General features: G+C 40.5%; 1 long non-coding RNA gene across 1 annotated transcript in view; it reads right to left on the reverse strand.

Annotated features, from left to right (window-relative positions):
* Positions 1-1,114: 1,114 nt before the first annotated feature.
* Positions 1,115-27,245, reverse strand: part of LOC148108846 (uncharacterized) — an 82,023-nt gene continuing 55,892 nt past the window's right edge. Inside the window, exons 2-3 of the long non-coding RNA XR_015726810.1 lie at positions 21,960-22,046; positions 1,115-1,186 (exon numbers count right to left, since the gene is read on the reverse strand). This is a non-coding gene — a long non-coding RNA (uncharacterized LOC148108846). The remainder of the gene's footprint in view (positions 1,187-21,959; positions 22,047-27,245) is intronic.

The raw sequence follows: 27,245 nt of genomic DNA on the forward strand, positions 1-27,245 counted from the left end.
TTGATGTGTGGTCTCAGACCATTCTTTGCCAAATACAGCTTTCAAGGGGCTACAGAAATCATCCTGTCTATACTCTCATCTCTCAGGAAATTTATAGTTAAGTTCACCTTTAAGTAAAAACTCCATCTGATTAAATATTTGGCAACCAATTCCAGTGTCCAAGGAACATCTTAACACTGCCAAGGATTTTTTTTTTTCCCTAATTGCTTACTTCATTCCCTCAACGTACATTTATCTTTTTCCTTTTATTTCTTCCCAAAAAAAAAAGTGGCTGAGAGATATTTTAAGTAAAACATTGTTTTACTTCATAGGTTAAATAGCTCCAGCCAGATAGCCCCTTGGAATTAAAAAGATAAAAGCAAAAGCAAAAAACAAACAAAAACTCTTTAGTATCAGATTGGTTTCAGATAAATTAGATCTACTGTGTGACTTTCTACAAGTCATTAACCTCTCTGAACCTAAATTTTTTTCAACTGTTAAAGTCTGTTGTGCGAAATAAATGAAACAAAGTTTGTAAAAAGTTAATGTGTTTGGTCTTGGCTTTCTCTTCTCCAAATATGCTCTCTAAAAAAGATAAACTGGATCTGGTATACACCCAAATCTCCAGATTCCAGTCTTATCAGAGCATCATGAACAAACTCTCCCATAATGATGGTTGAAAAGCAGCCATGGGGCGCCTGGGTGGCTCAGCCGTTAAGCGTCTGCCTTTGGCTCAGGGCATGATCCTGGCACTCTGGGATTGAGCCCCACATCAGGCTCCTCCGCTGGGAGCCTGCTTCTTCCTCTCCCACTCCCCCTGCTTGTGTTCCCTCTCTCGCTGGCTGTCTGTCAAATAAATAAATAAAATCTTAAAAAAAAAAAAAAAAAAAAACACCCATACCTATGGCAACTGATGTGGAGGACCAGTGCTAAAGCCAACCACCTGCCCCTGCCCTCTGGGGAAGAAATGCCCTAGAGAACTCCTGTCTTAAGAGAAGAAGCCAAAGAGGCACATTAATTCTTTTGAGTTTACCCAAGCAACAAGATGATAATTTAATACAAATTAATATTTTTTTTACTAGACAACAAAGAAGCAAAAGGAAAAAAATTTCTATTGCCTACAACAATCACGTACCTGGAATATATTCTTCCACACTCTGGAAGCTGTTCCCTTAACCTCCACTTCAACCTCTCCCAAAAGAAGCCACTGGTATAAAACAAGAAGAGAACAAAGTAGATGAGACTCCAGAACTCAGGAAAGATGGAGGGAGATTACATCACATACTCCACAGAAGCCACTTCTAATTTCCCCTCATTAGATCTCTCAGTCCTCTCAAAGTCCCTCCTAGGCTGTGCTTGGGTCAGGCAAGGGGGAAGTCAAGGAGAAAGGTAAAAGGGAGGCCAAGCAAGAATATAGAGTTTCTTTTCCCTTCCTATACCTAATGTCCAGCCTTGTTGCATCCTGCCTCCCTCCAAAATACTCCTTTATTACTCAGAACAAGTTAGCAACAAAATTGTTAGGATTTTGTTTGTTTTTCAGGATTCATACCCCATCCCCAACCAAAGCATTTATTTTTAGCTAAGTGCACTCCCCAGGAGATCCTAATGAATGGAGTTGTCTCCAACAATGTGTGTGTGCATACAGTATTTTATAGTCAAAAAATCCCATAAACACAATTAAGACTGTACCTATATACACATGTGATATAAATATATGGTCATTAATCTCATTTAATCTATCACAAACTTCTTTGTCAGTAAATATCCTTTTACATTTGCAAAGCTGTATAGTATCTCACAAAGTATGTATTAAGTAATTCTTCATTGTTGGGTATCAGTTTCTTAATATTACAAATTAAGAAAAAAATATTCTTGTTCCATCTTTCTCACTTGCCCAGTCATTCCCTTAGGATACAGGCTTGAGGACGAATAGCTGAGTTAAAGGTAAATAACATGCACATTTAATGCTTCGATATATTTTGCCAAATTTTCTTCAGGGCTAGACAAGAGGATATCCCATTGAGGACATGAGAGAGTGTTCACAAGAGGGAATTTGTGAGTCCCAAATGGAATCAAAAAAGAAAGTACATGTCAAAAAGCCTGGAGGCCTTACCCTGAATGCTGGTGCTTTATTTTTTTCTTTTAAACGGTTGGCCTCCTCATTGTCCCTTTGTAGCTTTTGAACATCACTGCCTATAAGTCTTTGCTCTTGCCTGTTCCCTCTCTACCTCCTCCTTGATGCTTTCTTGGCAGTTAATGTAACAACTGTAAGAACAACAAATTTTTCATTTACTCTTAATGCTAACTTATACTAGTATGCATCATGTTGGCCCTACTACAGACGGCTATTACTGTAATACTCCCCCATAATATAACATTCCAAAACTCAACTTGTAATCGCAATCATTTATTTTCTTGCTCACAGGACAGCAGGTTGTTTCAGGCATTAAGGCAGCCACATTTGGCTCCAGCTTCAGGTCAGTTTCCATCTAATCCATTGATCTCACTCTGAGCTCAGAATAAAGAAACAATGGCAATCTATACCATGCACTTGTCAGAAAGACCTGGCAAATTTTAATTATGCCCACATCCCGCTGGCCAAAATAAGCCACATGACCAAGGCCAACATCAATAGAACTAGGAAATACACTCATTCCGCCCTAGTGCACAGCAGGGTCACATGCAGAAAGAGTAAAGATGTGAGGATAATTCAATCTATCACATGTCAGTTGTTAAAATACCAAAACACATCCAGAGTGGTCAGAGAAATTCCCTACTTACTAAGATTACAAACCAATTAATAACCTTGCCCAGCTGTGGTTACAGAAGCAAGCAGTGGGGTCTAATAGCAGTTCCTGCATGGATGTGGGTAGCCCCTTGCAACTATGTAACAAGCAGTGGTGGTGGAAGCAAGCTCCACCTACTACTCTGTAGAGAACCAGCACTGGTGAGGACATAAAGCAGACAGTATAGTCAACCTGTGCCTCTGTCTCTACCTTCAGGGCCAAGGCCATAGGGAAACTGTTGGCATCTAGGAATGTACCTACCCCTTGACTCATGGACAGGGTTCCTGACCACCCACCTACTATAGCAAAGTACAGAACTCTGGGGACTTACTGTCCATATTGGGAAAGTCATTGAAATGCTTTGATGCAGTACTTCATGTCAAATCATGGTTCAGACAGGTATTGAGTCCATAGAAGCTTCATTGAAAGAGCACAACAAAATTCAAAATTTAGAAGAGGAGAAAACACTACCAAATTCATTTTCACAAGGCCAGCATTACCCTGACATGAAAGCCAGATAATGGCACTACAAGAAAAACTCCAGGCTCATAATTTGATGAGCAGACACGAAAGAACCCTAACAAAATATTGGTGAACAGAATTCGACAGTACATTGAAAGGGTCATATGCCGAAATCAAGTGGGATTTATTCCAGGGATCCAAGGATGTTTCAACATCCACGAATCAGTATGATACACCCTATTCACAAAAATCAACGATAAAAATCTTATCATCTCAATACATAAAGGCATTTGACAAAATTTAAGATCCTTTCATGATAAAAACTCTCAACAAACTTGGAATAGAGGGAACGTATCTTCAACATAAAAAAGTTCCTATAGGACAAGTCTACAGCTAAGATCATACTCAATGGTGAAATCTCAAAGTTTTTCCTCTAAGATCAGGAATAAGACAAGGATACCCACTCTCACCGCCACTACTCAACATAGTACTGAAAGTCCTAGGACAGAGCAATTGGACAAGAAATAAAAAGCATCCAAATTAGAAAGGAAGAAGTAAAATTTTTCTCTATTTGCAGAAGACATGATATTATAAATAGAGAACACTAAAGACTTCACTAAACTGTTAGAATGAATTTGATCAAGTTGCAAGGTACAAAATTAATACACAAAGATTAATCGCATTTCTATACATTAATAATGAACTACCAGAGAAAAATTAAGAAAACAATCTCATTTACAATAGCACCAAGGAATAAAATACTTAAGAACACCTTTAAGCAAGGAAGTGAAAGATCCGTACACTGAAAACTATGAGATTGATGAAAGAAACTGAATCTGCAAATAAATGGAAAGATACTCTGTGCTCATGGTTTGGAAGAATGTTGTTAAAATGTCCATACTACCCAAAGCAATCTACAGACTCAATTTAATCCCTACCAAAATTCCAAAGGCATTTTTCACAGAAATAGGAAAAAAATCCTAAGTATAGAACCACTAAAGACCCCAAATTGCCAGAGCAATTTCGAGAAAGAAGAACTAAGCTAGAGACATCTACTCCCTTATTTTAAACTGTATTACAAAGTCATAGTAATCAAAACAGTCTGATATTGGCACTACCAAAAAAAAAAGAATAAAACAGAACAAAGAGCCAAGAAAAAAATCCATTATATATATAGTCAATTTATCACAAAGAAGTCAAGTATGTACAACAGGGAAACGGTAGTTTCTTCAATAAATAGTGTTGAGAAACTGGATAGCCACATGCAGAAGAATGAAACTGAACCCTTATCTTACACCATACACAAAAAATCAACTCAAAATGGATTAAAGGCTTAAACCTAAGACCTGAAACCATAAAACTCTTAGAAAGAAACATAGGGGATAAGCTCCTTGACATCAGTCTTGGTGATGATTTTTCACATTTGGCACCAGAAGCAAAGACGATGGCAGAAAACAAACAAGTAGGACTACATCAAATTAAAAGTCTTATGCACAACAAAGAAAAACCATCAACAAAATGAAAAGGCACTGAATGGGAAAAAATATTTCCAGACCATATATCTGATAAAAGGTTAATATCTAAGATATATGAACTCCTACAACTCAACAGCAAAAAATGAACAATCCAATGAAAAAAATGTGCAGAGGAACTGAATAGACATTTTTCCCCAAAGATGCACAAATGGCCAACAGGTATATATGAAAAGGTGCTCAACATCATTCATTAGGGAAATGCAAATCAAAAGCATAAGGAGATCACCTCACACCTGTTAGAATGACTATCAACAGAAAGAGATAGATATTGGTGACGATGTAGAGAAAAGGGCACTCCCGTACACGGGTACACACGTGACAGTGGGAATGCAAACTGGTGCAGTCACTATGGAAAACAGTATGGAGTTTCCTCAAAAAAAAAATTAAAAACAGAAATAACACATGTTCCATCAACTCATTTCTGGGCATATATCCAACAGAAATGAAAGCAGGATCTTGAAGAGCCATCTGCACTTCCATATTCATTGCAGTATTATTCACAATAGCCAAGACATGGAAACAAAGTGTGAGTCAACAGATGACTAGATGGACCTTAAGGGCATAATGTTAAGTAAACTAAGTCAGACAGAAAGAAAAAGGAAAGTTCTGCGATATCACTTACATGTAGAATCTAAAAAAAGCTGAACTCATAGAAAGGAGGCTAGAATGGTGGTTAGGAGGGGCTGGGGGTTGGAAGAAAAGGGAGACATTGGTCAGAGAGTAGACACTTCCAGTTATAGGAGGAAAAATGTACAGCATAGTGATAATAGTAATATGTGTTTATATACTTGAAAGTAAGAGACCTTAAATGTTATCACAAAACAAGAAATGGTAATTTTTTTTCTTCCAAGTTTTTATTAAATTCAAGTTACCATACAGTGTAATTTTAGTTCCAGGTGTAGAACTGAGTGACTCATCACTTCCATACATCACCCAGTGCTCATCGCAAGTGCCCTCCTGAATTAATTCCCATTGCCTAGCTCACCCATCCCCACACTCACCTCCCCTCTAGTAATCATCAGTTTGTTCTCTATAGTTAAGACTGTTTCTTGGTTATTACGCAATGCAACGGAAGTGTTAGTTAATGCTAGGACCTACTCATTTCATAATATGTAGGTATATCAAATCAACACCTTGTACATCTTAAACTTACAGAGTTACATCTATTATATCTCAATAAAGCTGGAAAAAAACTCAACAATTTGGAAATTAGAGAAATTTAACCAATGACATGCACTACAGCTGATATAATTTGCCAAGCAGTTTTAAGAAATCTATAGTACATCAACTAAAAGGAATTTTTTTTTAAAGATTTTATTTATTTATTCGACAGAGATAGAGACAGCCAGCGAGAGAGGGAACACAAGCAGGGGGAGTGGGAGAGGAAGAAGCAGGCTCATAGCGGAAGAGCCTGATGTGGGGCTCGATTCCATAACGCTGGGATCACGCCCTGAGCCGAAGGCAGACGCTTAACCGCTGTGCCACCCAGGCGCCCCATCTAAAAGGAATTTTAAAACTTAGCTTTATGTTTTTTTATATCTTAAATTACCCAATAAGTTATTACCTATTTTGAGCATCACCTCTGCCTGCTACATGCCAGCAGCCTCATAATCTTATTCTTATCTCTCCTCTTAGACTAGAACCCATCCACTGCCCACCCAGAAGGCAGGAATGACTTCCCTCTGGTCATAAGATCAGCATGCTAGCAGAAAGGAAGGGTCTATAAATACTTCAATCACAGACTCAAACAGAGACAATGGATCTTAGAGATCACATCCAGGTTTCACTTCACACCTGGGAGAGTTGAGATCTGGACATAGGACCAGACTTGTGCAAGAATAGGCAGCGTTAGGACCCAGACCTCCTTGCTCTCCTCAAGAAGTCACCCTGAAGCAAAAGGGCCAAGAACTTACACTAAGATGTGGGCTCAGCTGTGCCACTTACTAGCTGTGTGACCTTAATTGTTTAACTTCACTCAGCCTCTATTTCCTCATCTGCAAAATTTAGATACTCCTACCTCCTGAGGTTGTTGAGTCAATGAAACTGTATGTATGTGTCTTAAGCTCCCGTTGTCATTATAGCTTTAATGACTACCCCAGGGACGTCTCTTATTTTCTCATCACAACCCAAATAGCCCTCTCCTCAGAACCCACAGCCACCATAAGCACATGAAAAGGAGGAAGTGGGAAATGGAACAAGATGACAACTAACTCTAGCTTGTGTGGATACACAAAGGAATACAAATGGCTTGGACTTTAATATCTGCTGGCTCCAGTGTCAGGGTGGCTCTAGGGCACCATCACAGGGTCTGGATGACTTACAGAGCTGTGCTAGAGAAAGCAGGCCAGCACTCACGTGCATCCTCAAAGCAGCATGTACTAGGACCTGAAAAAGCCTGGTCTTGGGTCAGCAATATCTTACACACTCACTATTGGTGCAGGGCACTTCTCAGCAACAGCTTTGTAGATAGAGATCAGAACTCAAACACCAGCAAAAAAAAACATCAATAAAACTAAATTAAGAAAAAAAAATTATAGAATTGGTAACCCCTACCCCCCATCCTACTACCACCACCAATTGAAAAAGATTCATGATTAAGAAGGTGAAGATCTCCTAGAAAATATCAGATTAGGAGAAAACTAGCACAAGCAGGATAAAACTAAGTCCCCTGGTTTCTACTTCGAGGCTGTCCTCTGTTGGGGTCATATTCCAAATAAACATAAATCAGATTTCAAAAGCCTCAGAGTAACAAAGTCCTTAAGGTATCTTGAAGATGTGCGAAAGAGGAATTACACCACAGCTAGAGAACAAAACTGAACCTCCTAAAAATCCTCCCTGGAGATCCGCACCTCCTGCAGCCAAAGGTGCCAGCACTGCAGCCCTCTACTTCCTCACGGCCTCTCCACTGCTTTCTTCCAGGCGGCCTGGGCCCTGTCCAGTACACACTCGCTCAGTTCTGCATCTGCTCCGTCCACTGCCCCAGTCAGCCCTTCGGAGGGGGTTGCTGAGCAATGTCCCCCTCCTCCCTAGCAGGCAACAATGGGAGACTGAATGTGTATGCTTTACTACTTTTTCCCCTCGGAAACCATTTGTAATGCCATCAGGTACACAGTCAGCCCACAGTAGAGTTCTAAAGGCCACTGTTACAAGTACAGGAAATCCACTCCTTGGGTGGGTCTCTTTCTTCTTCTATTGCTCAGAAGAGATCACTGCGATTGGAATTTGGGCAGATCCCCCCCAGATTTTTTCTTCTACAGACTGTTGGGTTCTCTTCAAGGTTTTAAATGAGCCCCTGATGACTTGAATTTTAATCTCTTCTCTGCTTTCAGTCTCCCTTGTTTTATCTTCTCAAGTCTCAGCCAGATGTGGAAGAACCACGTGACCTTTCCCCAAACCTCACTATTTTTAAAGGGCTTGTTTTCCCTGGCCAGTTTCCTGTGAACAATTGAGAATAAAGTCACACACAGGCTTGGTTCTCCTGAATGGGAAAACCATCCTGTTAGGTTCTCATTTTAAAGAGTCTATGTTGAGGGTTGCTGGCTGGCTCAGTCAGAAGAGCATGTGACTCTTGATATGGGGGTTTTAAGTTCAAGACCCATGTTAGGTGTAGAGAGTATTTAAATAAAAAACTTTAAAATAAAATAAATACATGGTCTACATTTAATTACACTATGGAAAAATATTATGGGTATCTTTGTAATACAATGAACTAGGTTATATCCAAACCACAGTGGCTACAGATTATATTATTCAACAGATATTTCAGGTGCCCAGTGCTCCATGTCTAAGGGCAAAAAACTTTTCTCCTCATCCCTAAGTTCACTCTTGCAGTAAAGGTGGCCATACTATAGCATCAAGGCCACAAGCTCTGAAGTCATTGGACCCAAGTTCAAGACATGGCCCTAACGCTTATGGACTCTAAAACCTTGGCCAAGTGATAAAAGATTCTATTTGTTGACCACCTAGTATATTAAATGTAGCCACAAATTCTTTGCAGCTTTTCTCATCAACAGGAGAGTTTCTCCAACCTCTGAATTGTGGCTGATCTTGTGATTTGCTTTGACTAATAGAATGTGGCAGAAGCAACATTGTGCAAGTTCCAAAGCCTTGTGGCTTCTGTCTCCACCATGTTGGAATGCTTCCCTGGGACCACCATGCAAGAACGGTAATCTATCCTTTTGGAAGAGAATGAGCCACATAGGGAAGAAGTAGGCATCATAGCCCACATCCAACATCAACTGCCAAATATACAAGTGAGGTGTTCTTGGACCTTCCAATCCAATTGGACCCTCCACCAACCAGCATTTTGAGCCTGGGCAAAACCAGCAGAGGGGCCACCCTGCCAACCTACAGAAGCATGAGGAAGGAGTCATTGTTGCTTTAAGCTAGTAAGCTTTGGGGTGGTTTGTTACAGAGCAAAAGCTGAGTCCCTATTACTTCATTCAAATGGGATGTTAATGCCTATCCAACTATTCATGTTTATTTGTTATTGACCATTTACTATACAACATCTATACAATATATATTCATATGTAATTTTGAGAATCAAATGAGATATTGGTGTTAATATACTTGGTAATATAGTTTATTGTTACCAGCATCTCCCTTTCACTGAGCTCTCATATTTTTTAAGCATTAGATTCACTCTTTATTTTATCCTCCCAAGGCATCAGATAGCATCATTTCCAGTCATCTCTGATGGAGCCAATCCTTTTGACACCTGCCCTTCTACTCTCATTAGCAGATAGGCCTGCCATTGGGTATAAAGGACCTCTGGGACTTTCTTCTTACAGGATCAGAAATTCACTCATGATGGAGAACACAAAACTATTAATAAAGCACTAAGATGGAGGACTTTCCATTACCATCCCAATAAGAAACTTTTTTTAAAAAATCTTTAGTAACTATAATAAGCTAACATTTACTGAGCACTTACTAGTGTCAGATGCAGTACTAAGCTTTTTAGTGAACAGTCATTGGACTCAACAGCACACTGAGGTAGGTACTATTATTATCCCTACTTAGGGGTAAGGAAACTAAAGACCTAGTAATGTTAAATAACTTGCCCAAAGGCAGACGGCATGAAATGGACCAAGATTCAATTGCTGGTAGTCTGAGCCAGAGTACCATCCTTAACCACTGCCCTGGTCTACTCACTTCACCTTTTTGAAGCCATGTTTCACCATGGCTCCCAATACTTGTCCAGGACTAAGAATATGTTGTTTTCAAGCTATGCTCATTGAAGGTCAAGTCATGTGACCTTGGCCAAGCCATCTCCTTCTCTGCACCTCTGCCTCACATCAGGTAAATTAAGTAGAGGGTCGGACCAGGTAATGTTGAAAATCCCTTCCCACCCTGAAAATTAAGATGGTAAATTCTTTCCCAGCTCTTGTTATATTCTGAGTTTTACTCTCTTTCTTACTAACACAACTAAAAAACATTAGAGAAAAAAAAAAAAAAGAAAAGCAGAGGCCATAAAAGTACGTTTATTAACAAACGTAGGGAAATGAAAAGGCAGTAGAGGGGATTCTATTTATATCTCCCCCGAGGATTATCCCTTAATCTATACTATTTGATTTTTTTAATGCATTCATTCAGAGCTGAGACACTGTAGGGTGCTCTTTAAGTCTGAAACTGAATGAAATAATTCAATTAAAATAGGCTTGAGGCTTTTGCAAGGTATTAAACTCCCTGAAGAGATTTAGGACTTGATCAAGGCCGCTTCAGCACCAGGGCTGATGAGACCACAGGAAAACATAAGCAGGGTTTGGTCACAGAGGTTTCTGGAGACATTGGTGGAGTCATCCCAGGCTGCTTGGAAAGGGGGCTGTCAGAGCAAAAGCGGTAGCTCAGGGAAAATAAACTCTGCTGGAAAGCGTCCCAATAGTTCACTGGAGTCTGACGTTCACTTCCTCACATTACCTTGGATAAAACCTATCCTTCCATAGCAGAAAATGAAATTTAGCAAGTCATTAACAAGTACCATTCACTGAGTTCTCTCTACAGACTAGGCAGGGTATTGACCCAAGTTCATGCGTTTATATAGTCTTCACAGCTGTAGGAGGTTAAAAAATCATCAAGGCCGAATGGATAAAGAAGAGAGGGCATACATATACAACAGAACATTACTCAGCCATCAAAAAGAATGGAATTTTGCCATGTGCCATGAGGTGGATGGAGCTGGAGAGTATTTTGCTAAGCAAAATAAGTCAGTCAGAGAAAGACAAATGCCGTATGATTTCACTCATCTGTGAAATTTAAGAAACCAAGACAGATGAACAGAGAGGGAAAAAAAAAAGGCAAACCATAAAACAGATTCTTAACTACAGAGAACAAACTGAGGGTTGCTGGAGAGGAGGTGGGCGGGGGATGGCTTAAGTGGGTGATGGGGCTGACGGAGTATGCTTGCTGGGGTGAGCACCAGGTGTTTTATGCAAGTGTTGAATCACTGAATTCTACACCTGAAACTAATATTACACTGTATGGTAACTGGGATTTAAATAAAAAAACCGAAAAAAATCAAGCTCATTTTATAGATGAGAAAACTGAGATGCCAAGTAACGCCAGGAGTTGCCCAAGTTTACGAAGCTAACAAATTGCAGACTAAAGCCCTCATCTGTGGTGCCAAAGCCAGTGCTCTCCAGCACTATGCCACTTAAAGTGCAAGTAGCATGTTGTTGCAGGAAACTGAACCAGGAGAAATGCATGCATACCAAAAAATTAGAGACAGTCTCTTTCCTCAGGTGCACACAATCTGGTCGGCAAACACGGCTTAGGTCAGAATATCTCAAACTAAATTACAAGTGGCTGAGGTCAGATCCAAACCCGGAAATAGGTTTCCGTGTGGGCAGGGCAGAGAGACCAAGACTACAGAAAGCAGAGGATAGGAAAGGGGCACAGTGAGGACCTTCACAGTCTTGGGTCTGCCCAAGACTGGCTCAGTTAGCCGTTTTTTAAAACGCACTGCAAGAAATAAGACGTAGGAAGATCGGTAGGAGAAGGGAAGAAAGGGGAGTGGTAAACAGAAGAGGGAATGAACCATGAGAGACTATGGACTCTGGGAAACAAACTGAGGGCTTCAGAGGGGAGGGGGGTGGGGGGATGGGATAGGCTGGTGATGGGTAGTAAGGAGGGTACGTACTGCATGGTGCACTGGGTGTTATACGCAAGTAATGAATCATGGAACTTTATTTCAAAAACTAGGGATGTACTGTATGGTGACTAACATTATTTAAAAAGTAAATAAATAAATAAAACGCACTGCTAAACTTCTGACTCCAATTCCAATGTGTAGGGGGTTCTTTCCTCCACCAAGCAACTCTCCAACATCAGCTGGGTGTCCTATAACTTAACTCCACTCTGACACTATTTACCGAGCTACAACATCAGATTCCACAGGTTAAGGGCTCAGTCCCACAAGACCGCACCCCTACCTCCACTTCAGATACAAGCACAGATTTTCTGACCCACCAGTTATAGGTCGGAAGTTCCAGTGACCTCCCCTTCTTATTTTCAATTAACTTGCTAGAGCAGCTCATGGAACCCAAAAAAAACATTTTACTTACTAGATTACCCGTTTATTACAAATGGCAGTAACTCAGGAACAGCCAGCTGGAAGACAATGCATGGGACACAGTATGAGGAAGGGGCGAGGAGCCACCATGCTTTCTAGGCAAGCCAACTCTCCTCAAGTCTCCACGTGCTCACCAACCTGGAAGCTCTTAGAACCCAGAGCTCTGGGGTTTTTATGGACGCTTCATTACACAGGCGCAAATGATTAACTCATTGGCCATTTGTGATTGAACTCAATCTCCAACTCCTCTCTCCTCCCTGGAAGTCAGGGGGTTGAAACTGAAAGTTTGAGCCTCTAATCACATGGTTGGTTCTCCTGGCAACCAGCCCCCATCCTTAAGTACATCCAGCGGTCACCTCACTAATAAAACAAAAGACACTTTGTCACTCTCATCACAGGAAATTCCAAGGCTTTTAGGACCACCATGCCAGAAATGGGACCGAAGACCAAATGCCTATTTATTATAAATCACAGTATCACCACTGGGCATTCCATGCCATTAGGAACTGTGCCTTCCTTCCCCAGTATCCAGCACCTAGATTTTGTTTGGAGGGTGCAAGAATACCTGAAGGAAAGAAAAGAGAATATACAAAAGGAAGGAAGCCAAGGAACAAGAAATCTCAACCCTAAATCTAACCATTCTCCTCTGAAGGAATAAAAGGGGAGGGGGAGAGCTGGGCAGGGGCACTCAGAGGACGTAGGGTCCAGGAGGATGTGAGATCCCTACTTATGAGAGGAGAAAACTCTCTAACAGCCTGAGATATAAGGGAAGCCATTTTATGTTTCTTTCTAAGTCAACATGACTGTACATAAACTTTGTTTAAAACAAAAACCCTGATTTATGGCCCACCAAGCATACATTGTGCACCTGCTTTGTGAATAAGTAGCCTAAAGGAAAACCACCTTGTCCTTAAGATGTCAATGTGCTCCTACTCCCCGCATTCCTTGTGTTAAAACTTGTGATTCCTGCCGACACACTAATGTATAATCTTTTGAGCTTGTGCAAGTTGTAAAACATATATAAGCCCATGAAAACTTCATTCTCCGGAACACTTTCTTCCCTGTGAAGACTTCCCGGGAAGTTGTCCTAACAGGCTCGAATAAAACTTTCTTTCTTACTTTTAGGGATTCTCAAAGGTTGGTTCTTTTGTGTCAACACCATCTAGTCAGCTGTGAGAGATGCCAACAGCTGAAATGACCACTCTGAATTGCTAGCCTTAGATCGTACTTATGAAACCTGAGTGTGCATTAGAATCACCTGGGGGAACTTATTAAGCCGCAGATTGCTGACTCACTTCCAGAGGTTCTGATCAGGGAAACTTGCATTTCTAACTAATTCCCAGGTGATACTAATGCTGCTGGTTTAGGGTCTAGCAAGAAACCTTATTATAGCATATTAGCAACCCTAATATAGCATATTAGAATCATCTTGGAGAGCTTATAAAAACACCCAGAATCTTTGGGGGGGGACTAAGTTATGTGTATATTTTTAAAAATTTTTTTATTTATTTATTTGACATACAGGGAGAGAGAGAGAGCACAAGCAGAGGGAGCGGCAGGCAGAGGGAGAGGGAGAAGCAGACTCCCCATGGGGTGGAGAGCCTGACACAGGACCTCGGGATCATGACCTGAGCTGAAGGCAGACGCTTAACTGGCTGAGCCACCCACATGCCCCTAAGTTATGTATATTTTTAAAAACTAGGACTAGGTGATTCCAATGTGCAGCCAAACCAGAGAGTTAGTAGTGTAGAAGTATTACTTGAAATTCATGGGCCTGAAATTCATACCCATAAAATAATGGCAAATATTTATTGAACACTTAACATGTAATAGTCACTCTACTGAGTATATTACTGCATGATCTCATTTAATCCACACTGGAACCTTTCAAGTAGGGACTATTATTCCCATTTTACTGATAAGGAGAGTGAATGAAATTAAGTGATTTGTCCTAGGCCATAAACCGGTAAGTGACAACCTGGGAATTCAGCTCAGGTCTACATCTATGCAGACTCAGAACCATGAGACCTCTAAATTTAGCCCCTTCCCCAAGCCACTCAGCGCTCTGGCTGCCTTAAATCTTAAGTATTTGGTTGAGTCCAGATGCCAACAATCTAAGCTGGAACAACTGGAATCAACTTCCTATTTGGCCTCATTTACATAGATGATAAGATAGGTAGATGATGATGATGGGTAGATAGATAGATGATAGATAGATCTGTATTCATAGATACATATATGAATAAACAAATGCAAATCACAGAATGGTTGCTTTGCTGAAATCAGTCCTTTTCTAAACCCAGCCACTGTCCTGTTTATAGTCCTTCAGTGGCACTTCCAAAAAAAGTTCGAACTCCAAATACGACATATTCAAGGCCCTTCATGACGGGGCCTCTGCCTGGGACTCTGCAGCCCCTTACCCCGCCTCCTCACTTCTCACTGTCTACTCTCAGCTGCCCAGATCCAACCAGGCCACCATGCCTTTGTCCATGTTCTTCTTTCTCCTTCCTTCTTCCCTATCTGCCTGGAGAACTTCTACTCATCTTTTAGAACTCAGGTCAACTATCACTTTAATCCAAAGCCCTCCCCCATGTCCCTTCTTGGAGCAATCACAGCAGCACGTGTATCACATTCCATTTTATCCTTACTATTTCTCATTTTCTATACCCTTAGTCAATCCACTGAATTTCCAAGAGAGCCTTGTGAAAGAATCCTGGCTCTGCCCTGAGAACGAGACTTTCCCTAAAGACCCTTCCAGTATGGACTATACTCTCTCCCCTACACTAGGCTTGCAGATGGAGTATTATCCTTTTTCCTCTCTTGCAGGCCACTCTCCTCCCTTCCTCTGTAAAACCTCTGCAGCTTTGAATCTCCTATCAAGAGATTACACCCTCCACCACCCCTCCTTGTTACAGTTCCACTCCCTAGCTCACACCCTTCATTCCTATAATATTTAATCCCTGGTTTTCAGTCTCTTCCTCCAATACCAGTTCTGTCTTAATTATTGATTTCAATATCCACATTGTTGACCCTTCCAATACCCCGTTCACTTACTTCCTTGATCTTCTCGCCTGCAATGAACTTGTTCTCCATCCCACTTCATTAATCACTTCCATGGCCTCACCCCAGACACTAGACCTTGTCATTACCCATCACTGAAACCCCTCCAAAATCTCACTTTCAAGCATCCCACTCACCAAGCGAGGCCATGCATAGGGGACAGAGTGAGTGACAGTGACAGAAGCTCAGACTCCCTGATCCATTGGTATCATTGCTCCCTCTTGCCCAATCCCTTGGCCTCTTCACTCTGTCATACTGGCTAAACCACACATGTCTTGGTTAGAACTAAGTCTCTGCCTTCTCTGCACCTGTACCCTGAGAGCTGAAAGGAGCTGGAGAGAAATAAACCCACACAGACTGGGTTGCTGTAAAGTCTTGACCGTGAGCCTCAAGCAGCAGAGTCCATGCATCCTTCTACCCTCCTAGACGTTTCTTTCATACTTTTTACTTTCTCTGCAAACCCCAAGTCCCCATCCCCATTTTCAGCCCTTGACTCGGCTTCTCTAAATCATTAAGAGAAGAAAGACAATCAGATAGGAACTTCCACAAGCTCCCACCTTCACTTCACTCTCCTGCGTGTGCAGCCACGTTCTCTGATGCTTGTGATGTAGACACCAGGGATTCCAGATGCTGTGGCACCACTAAACCCATATTCTGCCCTCTTTGGGCCAAATTCTCTAGCTCCCCTGGATTGGATGACACTACAAAGACAGAAGATAAACCGTGATGGAATGTGGATCTCTTTTCTTTGGTTAAATTAGAAATTTAAACTATTCCTTTGGGGGTGCCTGGGTGGCTCAGTCGGTTAAGTGTCTGCCTTTGGCTCAGGTCATGATCCCAGGGTCCTGGGATCGAGCCTCAAGTTGGGCTCCTTGCTCAGCAGGAAGCCTCCTTCTCCCTCTACCTGCCACTCCCCCTGCTTGTGCTCTGTGTGTCTCAAATAAATTAAATCTAAAAAAATAAAAATAAAAAATAAAATAAAATAAACTATTCCTTTGTGCTTTGTCCCCATGTAGAGGATAAGGCTCTTGATATGTTATTATTTCAGCATAAAAAAGGCTGGGCATCCCTGTATTGTTCCTCTGATAGATGCCTATTTTTCTGGCTTCTACTTATTTCAAGTACAGTGACCCAGAGAAGACAAATACAATAAGATTCGAGTCCTTAATGTGTTGTGTGTTTATTTGGATTTACCAAGACCAATTGTTCAATTCAATCAGTAAAAATAAAATCTTATTCAGTCTTTTCCACTTGTAATCATTGGAAGATCTCAGAAGTGAATAGTGTATGGGGGTGGGAAGCATGTGTGGGGGGAGATGGAGATTGGATGAAATGCCACTTTTTGTGAGATTTTTTAAAAAGTCTTCACTTTTCCCAGACAATTTTTGAAAAAGAGTACCATGTATGATTTTTCTCTCCTTCCTTTCTAGCCCAAACTATCAACAGTTCAAATTCCCGCTTTCCTATTACACTAGTTAAGCTTATAAGAAAGAGTCTTCTAAGGGTGTTTGCATTTTAATTTACATTGACCACTTACCATCTGCCATGGCAGTATGCAAGTGCTTTATGGCTGTTATTTCCATCTTTATGCTCATCTTCACAGGATTGGTAGTATTTTATCATCATCCCCATTTACAGGTTTGGAAACAGGCTTAGATAAATTTAGGAATCAGCTCAAGGCCTCTAGCTACTAAATGGGGGAGCCAAAGATCAAACATAAGCAGTCTGACTGCTGAGTGTGTATATGAGGGATGTCCCCACACCTTCTGTTTGTTCCCCTCTCTGAGATTCGTTCTGTTGTATCCTACAGTCCATTGCGTATTTAAGAGGAGGATGGGATGAATGGAGTCAGGTTTCACTGAGAAGAAAAAAGATGAGTTAGGTCAACAGAATAGGTCGACTGCCTCAGGATAAGAGTTAGCAAAGGCAAAACGCAAATTCTGGGTAGCAAATAAAAACCTCTTACATTTTAAATTCTTATCTGCTAACACAGTGGCAAGGATGGGACAACCTCAGTCTCTAAATGGCTTAAAGAAGTAATCTAAGATACTAATTTCTAGAATGAAAACTGCCAAGGTTTAAAGACAGACTCTTCTTATCATGTGATTGCAGGCCACTTACTTAACCATCAGGTTCTTCCTAGGCAAATAGGGATAGTAATAGCCACAACTTCAGAGTCAAGTTGGTACCAAGTGTTCACCAAAAAGCCAACATTAAACTTTGAATGCAGCATGAGAGACTGAATAGACAGTGGCCAGATCCATATGTAAAAATAAAACTCTAACCCACTATCTGCAACCAGCCCAGGAAACCAACCCATTATCTATAGTAATGAGAGCAGGAAACCAGCCTACTTACTATTTATAAGTCAGATGTGTAAAAAGTCAGACCACTATCTCTAGAAAATAAAAAAAAAATCTATGAAACCAAATAACTCCTGAAATAATCATCCTCAAATAGGCAGGACTTCATTCATAACTATCACCATCATTAAATTTTGTCCTCACTTCCAAATTAGAACCAACCAGAGAAAGCCAAGTATGCACCCTTAACCAGTCACACAGGATGTCCTGCTTCTAATTCGCCCACCTACAACTTCCTCATGCTAACAGCCTTTAATCGGGGTGTACCTGACTGGAGTCTTCCCTTTCCTTCTGTCTAAAGCTTTCCCACTCCTCTGCCTGCTTTTGGGTCTCAGCCAAAACACAAGTGATGGTGGCTGGATCTCTTGTTATATCCCCTGAAAGCCCTAAATAAATAGATTTCACCTTTCCCACTGGGCTGGTCTTCACTTATTTCCACAAACCCTGACGAAGCTCATTCAGGTGAGAGATGATGGGGACTTTGAGCAAGATGGTAACAGTGAACATGGCAAGAAGTGAGCAGATTCAGGATGTATTTTAAAGGTAGAACCTTCACAAGTAAGAGGTGAGGGAAAGTGGGGATCAGGTTCTAGCCCGGTAACAAGGTGCACAATGGTGCCATGTGCAGAGATGGGGAAGGCTGAAGTATGCACACTCCCGAACTGGAGGAACAGTGCTTAGGCTTACCTATTCCCTGCACACACAGGAATGTAAATAGCTCCAAAAATCTTCTCTAAGAGACCACCTCAGCCAGCCCAACATGTGGGCGAGGATCATTTCTTCGGACAGAAGTACCTCAAGGGTAGGAGTTCATGAGTGTCATAAGCTCCCACTGCCATTTACTTCTCCTCCCTCAAAAACAATGTTCACAATTCCCTGACTGATATGTGAAATTCTACCCTTGGAACTGGCCTCAACCACAATTAAAAAGTTAATAAGATGGCATAATCTCAATTTGTTTTAAAATACATGTATATCTGGAAGGAAATAGAGCAAAATGTTAACCACATTGTTATCTCTGGATAGTGGTATTCGGGGTGATTTAAATTTTCTTCTTAATACATTTCTGTATTGCCTAAGCCTTTAATAATGAACAAGAACTTTTCTTATTAAAAAAAATACATTTCTTAAAAATGAGATCTCTGGGATAGGTAACAAATTAAAAGCTGTCAGTCTTTTCATCCCTGGCATGAATAAATGGAGTGTATATCACGCATGTGCAAGTTCTGACGGGAATGTAGAAGATATGAGAACTGGGGCTGTCTACTAGGGTCAAAGGCACATGGGGAAATATGTTCCCCAAGCACTTCACAAGAAAGCCAAAAACAGCCCTGCCTTTGCAGCTATGTGAGAGAGATTAGCCACAGAGTTGGGCTCAGAGAGTGAGCTGTGATACCAATATATACAGTATTTCCAAACACCATTTTAGGGGAGTCACCACCAGCCTAAGAACAGGGGACAGTCTATTTTTTAATGATATAAATAATTGGAAATGCAAACAAAGGGAAATTCAGAAATAGGCCATCCCAAGAGAACCTGTCTTGACTGGGGCCAATTCAGCCCTGACCAGAACTCATGGCCAAGGCCTGGACTTGAAGAAGCACCAAGATGTGTGGCCATATTTTGTCATTTGGGTGAGAAAAGGAAGTGAAATGATATCGGGTTCTATCCCCCCTCCCAAATTAGAAGATGAAAGCTGTCATCGCCCAACCCCCGCCCCCAATTCAACAGGCCTTCTGCTCTGAAAACTTTAAATCATTGGCTTATTTCCACTCATTCTTGGTTAAACTGATAAATATATCTGTTTACTCTGGCTTCAAGCAAAGAATAGGCTCCTCCAGGGCCTACGATTTAAAATGCTCAGCAGTGTGGCTGATTGATGCTGGGAGGATTGTCGAAGAAGAGTTCTTCTGGCAGTGTGAACATAGGTAATATAGAGATGGATGGAGTTTCAAAGAACCAAGGGCCCAGAAAACTCAAGAAGCACATTTTCCTGCTCAACAGTAACATGGAGGGACACTTCAGATACATTTGTTTTCATCACATCCCCATACTAACCCCAAAGTATCCAAAACTTGGAAGTAAATTGAAGAAAGAAATGTTTGTTCTTTCAATGTCATTCTTTAACAGACTCATGAGAGGATCATTTAATTAGGACTTCAATTTTGCCATTCTATACTTGTGAAAAGGATGTTAACTTATAGATTTCTGTTCCAAAAGTTACAATTTCATTGCTCAGTAGAACACGAACCAATTTTGTATCTTTTAGCAAATTCATTTCCACCTTCCTTTTGACTGGCTTACAGTATAAACGTCCATTCCTCAAATTTCCTTTTGGAAGCACCTCTACCTTCTTACTGAGTCACTCATTAATTAATGAGTTGAGTAAAATCTTTACACATGCTTCCTGTCTTCGTATGAGTCATGTGTCAGGGAGCGAAACTTCTCCTCCACCCTCTCAGATTCAGAGCTCGGGGCCTACAAATTAAATTCAAATGGACAGATCAGCAAGAGAGAAAATACCTTGTGATCATGTATGTAGGGGAGTTTGTAAAAAACAGATGTGACTCAAGGGGTTTATATATCATTTTAACAGGGCAAGTGGAAGGGGAGATCAGCACTTGTGGGAAGCAAATGACTTCTGAGAAGGACAGACGTAAAAGAGTACTTAGAAGAGATGGGGGATACAATAGTTTTGTGACAATGTCTGTTTTGGTGTGGCACCAACTTCTCATCGCCAAGATTAGAGTTGCTCATAGGGAAGGGATTTGTGACAGTTGAGTCCTTTTGAGTTCTTTCAAAAGGCTCTGCTCTTAGGCAGGTAAGGGAGTTCAGGATCTCAAATCCTTCTACTCAAAATAATTTTTATGCAACAGCAACATATTCTGGACCCCTTCATACCTTCACATGTTTTAAGTTTTTGGAAACTTATTTTCCAACTTGTAGGTGTGGAAATGTAAGTCTCAAGGACAGCAGAAGAGCCACACCTCAGCAGGGTCAGAGCCACACTTTAAAACCAGTTCTGACACTAAAGTTCTTCCCACATTGCCAAACTAAATAGTTTGTGGCCTTGACCAAGGCACTTTCCCTCTCCGAACTCAGTTTCCTCAGATGTAAACTGGAGCAGGTAGAAGAGGTGATCTCCATAGTTCCTTCCAGATCCAGTGATCTCTGCTAAAGTTAATTTCTTGGCAAAATGATAAAAAAACAAACCGGACTGATCTTCATGTCTTCTTCCCATTCCACCCCCATCCCTAATGATGTCATTTTGTAGATGAGCCCACGGTCCTGAATTTTCTCTCCCCATCAAGACTGCCCTATCCTGTGTCCTATCCATCAGGGAACGCTTCCAACAGGAAATCTGCTAATGTTATAACCTGCAAAGCAGTCAATACTAAGGGAAATGGCTATTAAGAGACTAAGGTCTCATGCACATATATATATATATATATATATATACGCTCCTTTAAAAGGTATCTGTATTTACCTTCCAAAGAAGATAAAATTTTTACTCAGGTGAGTGGTGAAATCCCAGGCAATGTGATAGGCAAGTGGGGTAGCTTTGTGAGAGCAGGAGAATCTTAATACTCCTACACCAAATGTATTTGGAGGGCTGGGTTTCGGTCAAAACAGACCGGAGCTGAGTCCCAGCCAGCACCAGTCCCCATGCCACACCAGCTATCATATATTTTGGACACTCCCCTTGCTTTTTTGTCTTGGTTCATTGAGTCACATCTGCCTCCAAATACATACAACAGGGACAAAATCTCTGCATCTGTTGCTAGGCATTCATCTTCCCCAACCCAAAATGTAACATTTGTACTTGAACACTGCTGTTGATTAAGATGATTAGACTTGATTCTCATTATTCTTCATTAAATAGAAAATAGATGCTTATGTATTTTTCTTTTTACTTATTAATCTGTCCTAATGTTTCTGAGCTATTTCTTCAAAGCTAGAGTTTAAATAATGAAAACAACTAATGCTGAGACTCTATTAAGGATAAGGAATGAGCTACCATCCTTATCCCTTCAGTGAAGCTTGTCTTTTTAATGCTCTTTTCCCCTCCTCCCTGGCAATTAAAAGACAAGCATCTGTGCTGGGGAAGGGTGTGCATATGCACATTTTAGAGCAGAGGAGAACGAGTAAGACAGTTTTTGCCACTGCCAATGTTGTAACAGCATAGCATGTTTTGACTTACCAGAGAATTATTTCAACATCATTTTTTATAAATATAATGATGGGTCATCTTCTGGGTTAGCATCAGATCTCAAGGGAATGTCCTGGCCTAGAAAAGACATAGCACAAATGGTCAAAGGTACATGTACAGCAATGTTTCTCAACCCTGGCTGCACATTAGAATCACCTGAGGACCTTTTAAAAAAATTATCATGCCTAGGCAGCGCTCAGACCCATAAAATCAGAACCTGTGGTAGTAGGTCCAACTATAAGAATAGAAAATCTCTACAGGTGATTTTAACATTCAGCCAGAAGCGTGAACCCCTGGTGTAGAGGTGTTCACTGAAGCTTTGCTTATAGAAGGAAAACAATGCAAACAATTTATACTTTATTGATTAGGTGTGATTAATTAAATTATGGTGCATCTGCACAATGAGATACTTACCAGTCTTTTAAAAAATAATAATAATAATGCAAATCTATAGGTGTTGGGCAAAGCAATTCTCTCCATCAATGCTTTGGGCACAATAGGGGTGCCTGGGTGGCTCAGCTGTTAAGCATCTGCCTTTGGCTCAGGTCATGATCCTGGGGTCCTGGGATCAGGCCCCGCATCGGGCTCCCTGCTCGGTGGGAAGCCTGCTTCTCCCTCTCCCATTCCCCTTGCTTGTGCTCCCTCTCTCGCTGTCTCTCTGTCAAATAAATAAATAAAATCTTTTAAAAAAATGCTTTGGGCACAATAAGTAAGTCCTATAATTTTTTCGGAGGCCTATAAATGTTAGACACCTGAAAAAATTTGTTGATTACAAAATACAAAAACAAAACTGAAAAGTTGCAATGAATAAAAGTTTATCTACAAAACATAATATGCTATCAACTTCAGTAATTATTAGATTTGGTATTCATAAAATTTTTATGACATTTGAAAACAAATGGTAGGTTATATTCTCACCTCAAGAATTCCCAAGTATGTGTCATCAGTGGCTCTCAAAATGTGGCCTCCAGAACAGCGTCATCAGACTCACCTGAGAACTTGCTAGAAATGAAGACTTGTAGGCTTCACCTCAAACCTACTGAATCAGAAACTCTGAGGGTGGCACCCAATTATCTGCTTGCACAAGCCCTTCAAGTGATTCTGATATATGTTCAAATATGAGAACCACTGTGCTAGATGATTACCAAAATAAAAGGTAATATTATATAATTAAAATTAAAATAACCAATGATAAATTAAATAATAAGTAGCCAAGTAATTTACAAAGCACAATTTGAAAATCCTTTCAAAAATTTCTGCTGAGAAAAATGTATATATCCTCAAAAAGTTAAACATAAAGCTATCATATGATCTAGCAATTCTACTCCTAGAGATATACCCAAAAGAGCTGCAGGAACTCAAACAGATACTTATACATCAATGTTCACAGCAGCATTATTCACAATAGCCAAAAGGTGGAAATGACCCAAGTGCCCATCAATGGAAGAACAAAACAAAATGTGGTCTATATGTACAATAGATTATTTGACCATGAGAAGGAATGGACTTCCGATACATGCTACAACATGGATGAACCTCAAAACATTATGCTAACTGAAGTAAGTCAACACAAAAGGACAAATAATGCAGGATACAACTTATTTGAGGTCCCTAGAATAGGCAAATTCATAGAGGCAGAAAGTAGAAGAAAGGCTACCAGGAGCTGGGGGTGGAGGTGACGTGGGAGTGGGGGAGGGGATTTAATAAGTAGAGTTCCTGTTTGGGGTGATAAAAAAAGTTGTGGAAATGGATAGTGGCATACTCGCACAACATTGTGAACATACTTCATATCACTGAATTGTGCACTTAAAAATAGTTAAAATGATGAACTGTATGTTGTATATATTTTCCCACAATAAAAAAATGGAAGCTGGAAAACCAAGAAGGCCAGCAATGTAATTCAGACTAAGCTGAACAAGTGGAACCAATGGTATAAGTCCCAGTCCAGTCTAAAGACTTGAGAACCAGGAATGCTGATGTATGAGGGCAGGAGAAGATGGATGTCCCAACTCCAGCCAAGAGAACAAATTTACCCTTCCCTCCCACCTTTTGTACTACTCAGGTCCTTAGTGGAAAGAATGATGCCTACCCACATTGGTAAGGAAGGACTTCTTTACTCATTCTACCAATTCAAATGCTACTCTCTTCCAGAAACATCCTCACAGACACACTCAGAAATAATGTTTCACCAGCCATCTGGGCATCCCTTATCCCAAGCAAATGGACAAATAAAATTTACAATCACATGTCTACTCTCATCACTTTTATTCAACATAGTACTGGAAGTCCTAGCCACAGCAGTCAGAAAATAAAAATGAAATAAAAAGATATCCAAATCAGCGAGGACAAAGTCAAACTTTCACTATTTGCAGATGACATGATACTATATATAAAAAAACCAAAGACCACCATAAAACCGTTAGAACTGATAAATGAACTCAGTAAAGTCACGGGATACAAAATCAGTGCACAGAAATCTGTTACATTTCTATACACCAATAATGAAGCAGAAGAAAGAGAAATTAAGGAACAATCGATTTACAATCAGATACCTAGGAATAAGCCTACCCAAGAAGGTAAAAGACCTGTGCTCCAAAAACACTGACGACAGAAAGTGACGATGACACAAAGAAATGGAAAGACATTCCATGCTCATGGATTGGAAGAATAAACATTGTTAAAATGTCTATATTACCCAAAGCAATCTACACATTTAGTGCAATCCCTATAAAATATCAATAGCATTTCTTACAGAGCTAGAACAAACAATCCTAAAATTTGTGTAGAATCACAAAAGACTCCAAATAGCCAAAGCAACCTTCAAAAAAGAAAGGAAGGAGGGAGGGAGGGAGGGAGGGAGGGAGGGAGGGAGGGAGGGAGGGAGGGAGGGAAAGAAAGAAAGAAAGAAAGAAAGAAAGAAAGAAAGAAAGAAAGAAAGAAAGAAAGAAAGAAAGAAAGAAAAAGAAGGAAGGAAGGAAGCTGGAGACATCCCAACTCCAGACCTCAAGTTATATTACAAAGCTGTGACAATCAAAACAGTATGGTACTGGCACAAAAATAGACACACAGATCAATGGAACAGAATAGAAAACCCAAAAATAGACTCACAATTATATGGTCAATTAATCTTTGGCAAATCAGGAAAGACTACACAATGGGAAAAAGAGAGTCTCTTCAACAAATAGTGCTGGGAAAACTAGACAGCAACATGCAAAAGATTGAAACTGGACCACTTTCTTACACTGTACAAAAAATAAACTCAAAATGGATTAAAGACCTAATATGAGACCTGAAACCATAAAAATCCTAAAAGAGAACACAGGCAGTAAATTCCTTGACAACAGTCATAGCAACTTCTTTCTAGAAATGTCTCCTGAGGCAAGGGAAACAAAAACAAAAATAAAGTACTTGGACTACATCAAAATAAAAAGCTTTTTCACAGTGAAGGAAACAATCAACAAGACTAAAAGGCAGCCTAAGGAATGGGAGAAGATATTTGCAAATGATACATCTGATAAAAGGTTAGTATCCAAAATATATTTTAAAAACATAAAACTCAACACCCAAAAAATGAATAATCCAATCAAAACATGGGCAGAAGACATAAATAGACATTTTTCCAAAGAAGACATCCAGATAGCCAACAGGCACATAAAAAGATGCTCAGCATTCCTTATCATCAGGCAAACATTAAGTATCTGCCTTCGGCTCAAGTCATGATCCCAGGGTCCTGGGATCGAGCCCCACATCAGGCTCCCTGCTCAACAGGGAGTCTGCTCCTCCCTTTGCCTCTGCCTGTTGCTTCCCCTGCTTGTACTCTCTCTGTGTCAAATAAATAAATAAAATCTTTAAAAAAAAATCCAATAAGGTATCACCTCACACCTGTTGGAAAATCAACAACACAAGAAACAACAGATGTGGGGCGTCTGGGTGGCACAGCGGTTAAGCGTCTGCCTTCAGCTCAGGGCGTGTTCCCGGCGCTATGGGATCGAGCCCCACATCAGGCTCCTCCACTATGAGCCTGCTTCTTCCTCTCCCACTCCGCCTGCTTGTGTTCCCTCTCTCGCTGGCTGTCTCTATCCTGTCGAATAAATAAAATCTTTAAAAAAAAAAAAAAGAAACAACAGATGTTGGCGAGGATGGGGAGAAAGGAGAACCCTCTTGCAGTACTGGTGGGAATGCAAATTGCTGCAGTCTTTCCATACGGAGGTTCCTCAAAAAGTTAAAAATAAAACTACCTATGATCCAGCAATCACACTATTAGGTATTTACCCGAAGAATACAAAAATACTAATTCAAAGGGATACATGTACCCCAATGTTTATTACAGCATTATCTACAATAGCCAAATTATGGAAAAAGCCCAAGTGTCCATCGACCGATGAATGGATAAAGAAGATGGGGCATATATATAATGGAATATTACTCAGCAATCAAAAAGAATGAAATCTTGCCATTTGCAATGATGTGGATGGAGTTAGTATAATACTAAGTGAAACAAGCCATTCAGAGAAAGACAAATACCATATGATTTCACTCATATGTGGAATTTAAGAAACCAAACAAATGAGCAAAGGGGAAAAAAGAGAGAGAGAAGTAAACCAAGAAACAGACTCTTAACTAACAGAACGAACTGATGGCTACCAGAAGGGAGGAGGGTAGTGGGATCGGAGAAATAAGTGGTGGGGATGAAGGAGGGCACTTGGGATGAGCACCAGGTGATGTATGGAAATGTTGAATCACTAAATTCTATACCTGAAACTAATATTACACTGTATGTTAACTAACTGGAATTTAAATAAAAACTTTTTAAAAATTTTACCATCACAGATGATCCATTTACCATATATAAACTTGGACTATAGGCTCCTTGAGGGCAGGGACCATTGTTCAAAAGTCTCCCATATCTAACGCAGCACTGAGATGGTGGCGGTTAGCAGTAAATGAATCAACAAGTGAATAAGGGAGCAAGTAAATGAATCAAGGAGTATGTAAACAAATGATTGTCACATAAGTCTTTAGATGGTCTAGCATCCACTGAGCTTGTGTGCAAAATTTTGTGCATCCATGAGGTTTTTCAGAGAAAAGGTCTGCACCTTCCATTAGATTATCAGTGGAACACAGGCCCCCAAAGTGCTTGCAACCACTGGTGTAGAGACAGGGAGAGGATGACGTGAACTAGAGGGTTTCTCAGTGTAGCTTACCCGGCCACTCCCCAATCCTACTCCTGTGTATATACCCCAAGAAATTACCACACTGATTCCTACAAGGACATAA

The sequence above is a fragment of the Ursus americanus genome, chromosome 15 (assembly GCF_024610735.1).
Source record: "Ursus americanus isolate L20-20 chromosome 15, mUrsAme1.1.p, whole genome shotgun sequence".
NCBI lineage: Eukaryota > Metazoa > Chordata > Mammalia > Carnivora > Ursidae > Ursus > Ursus americanus.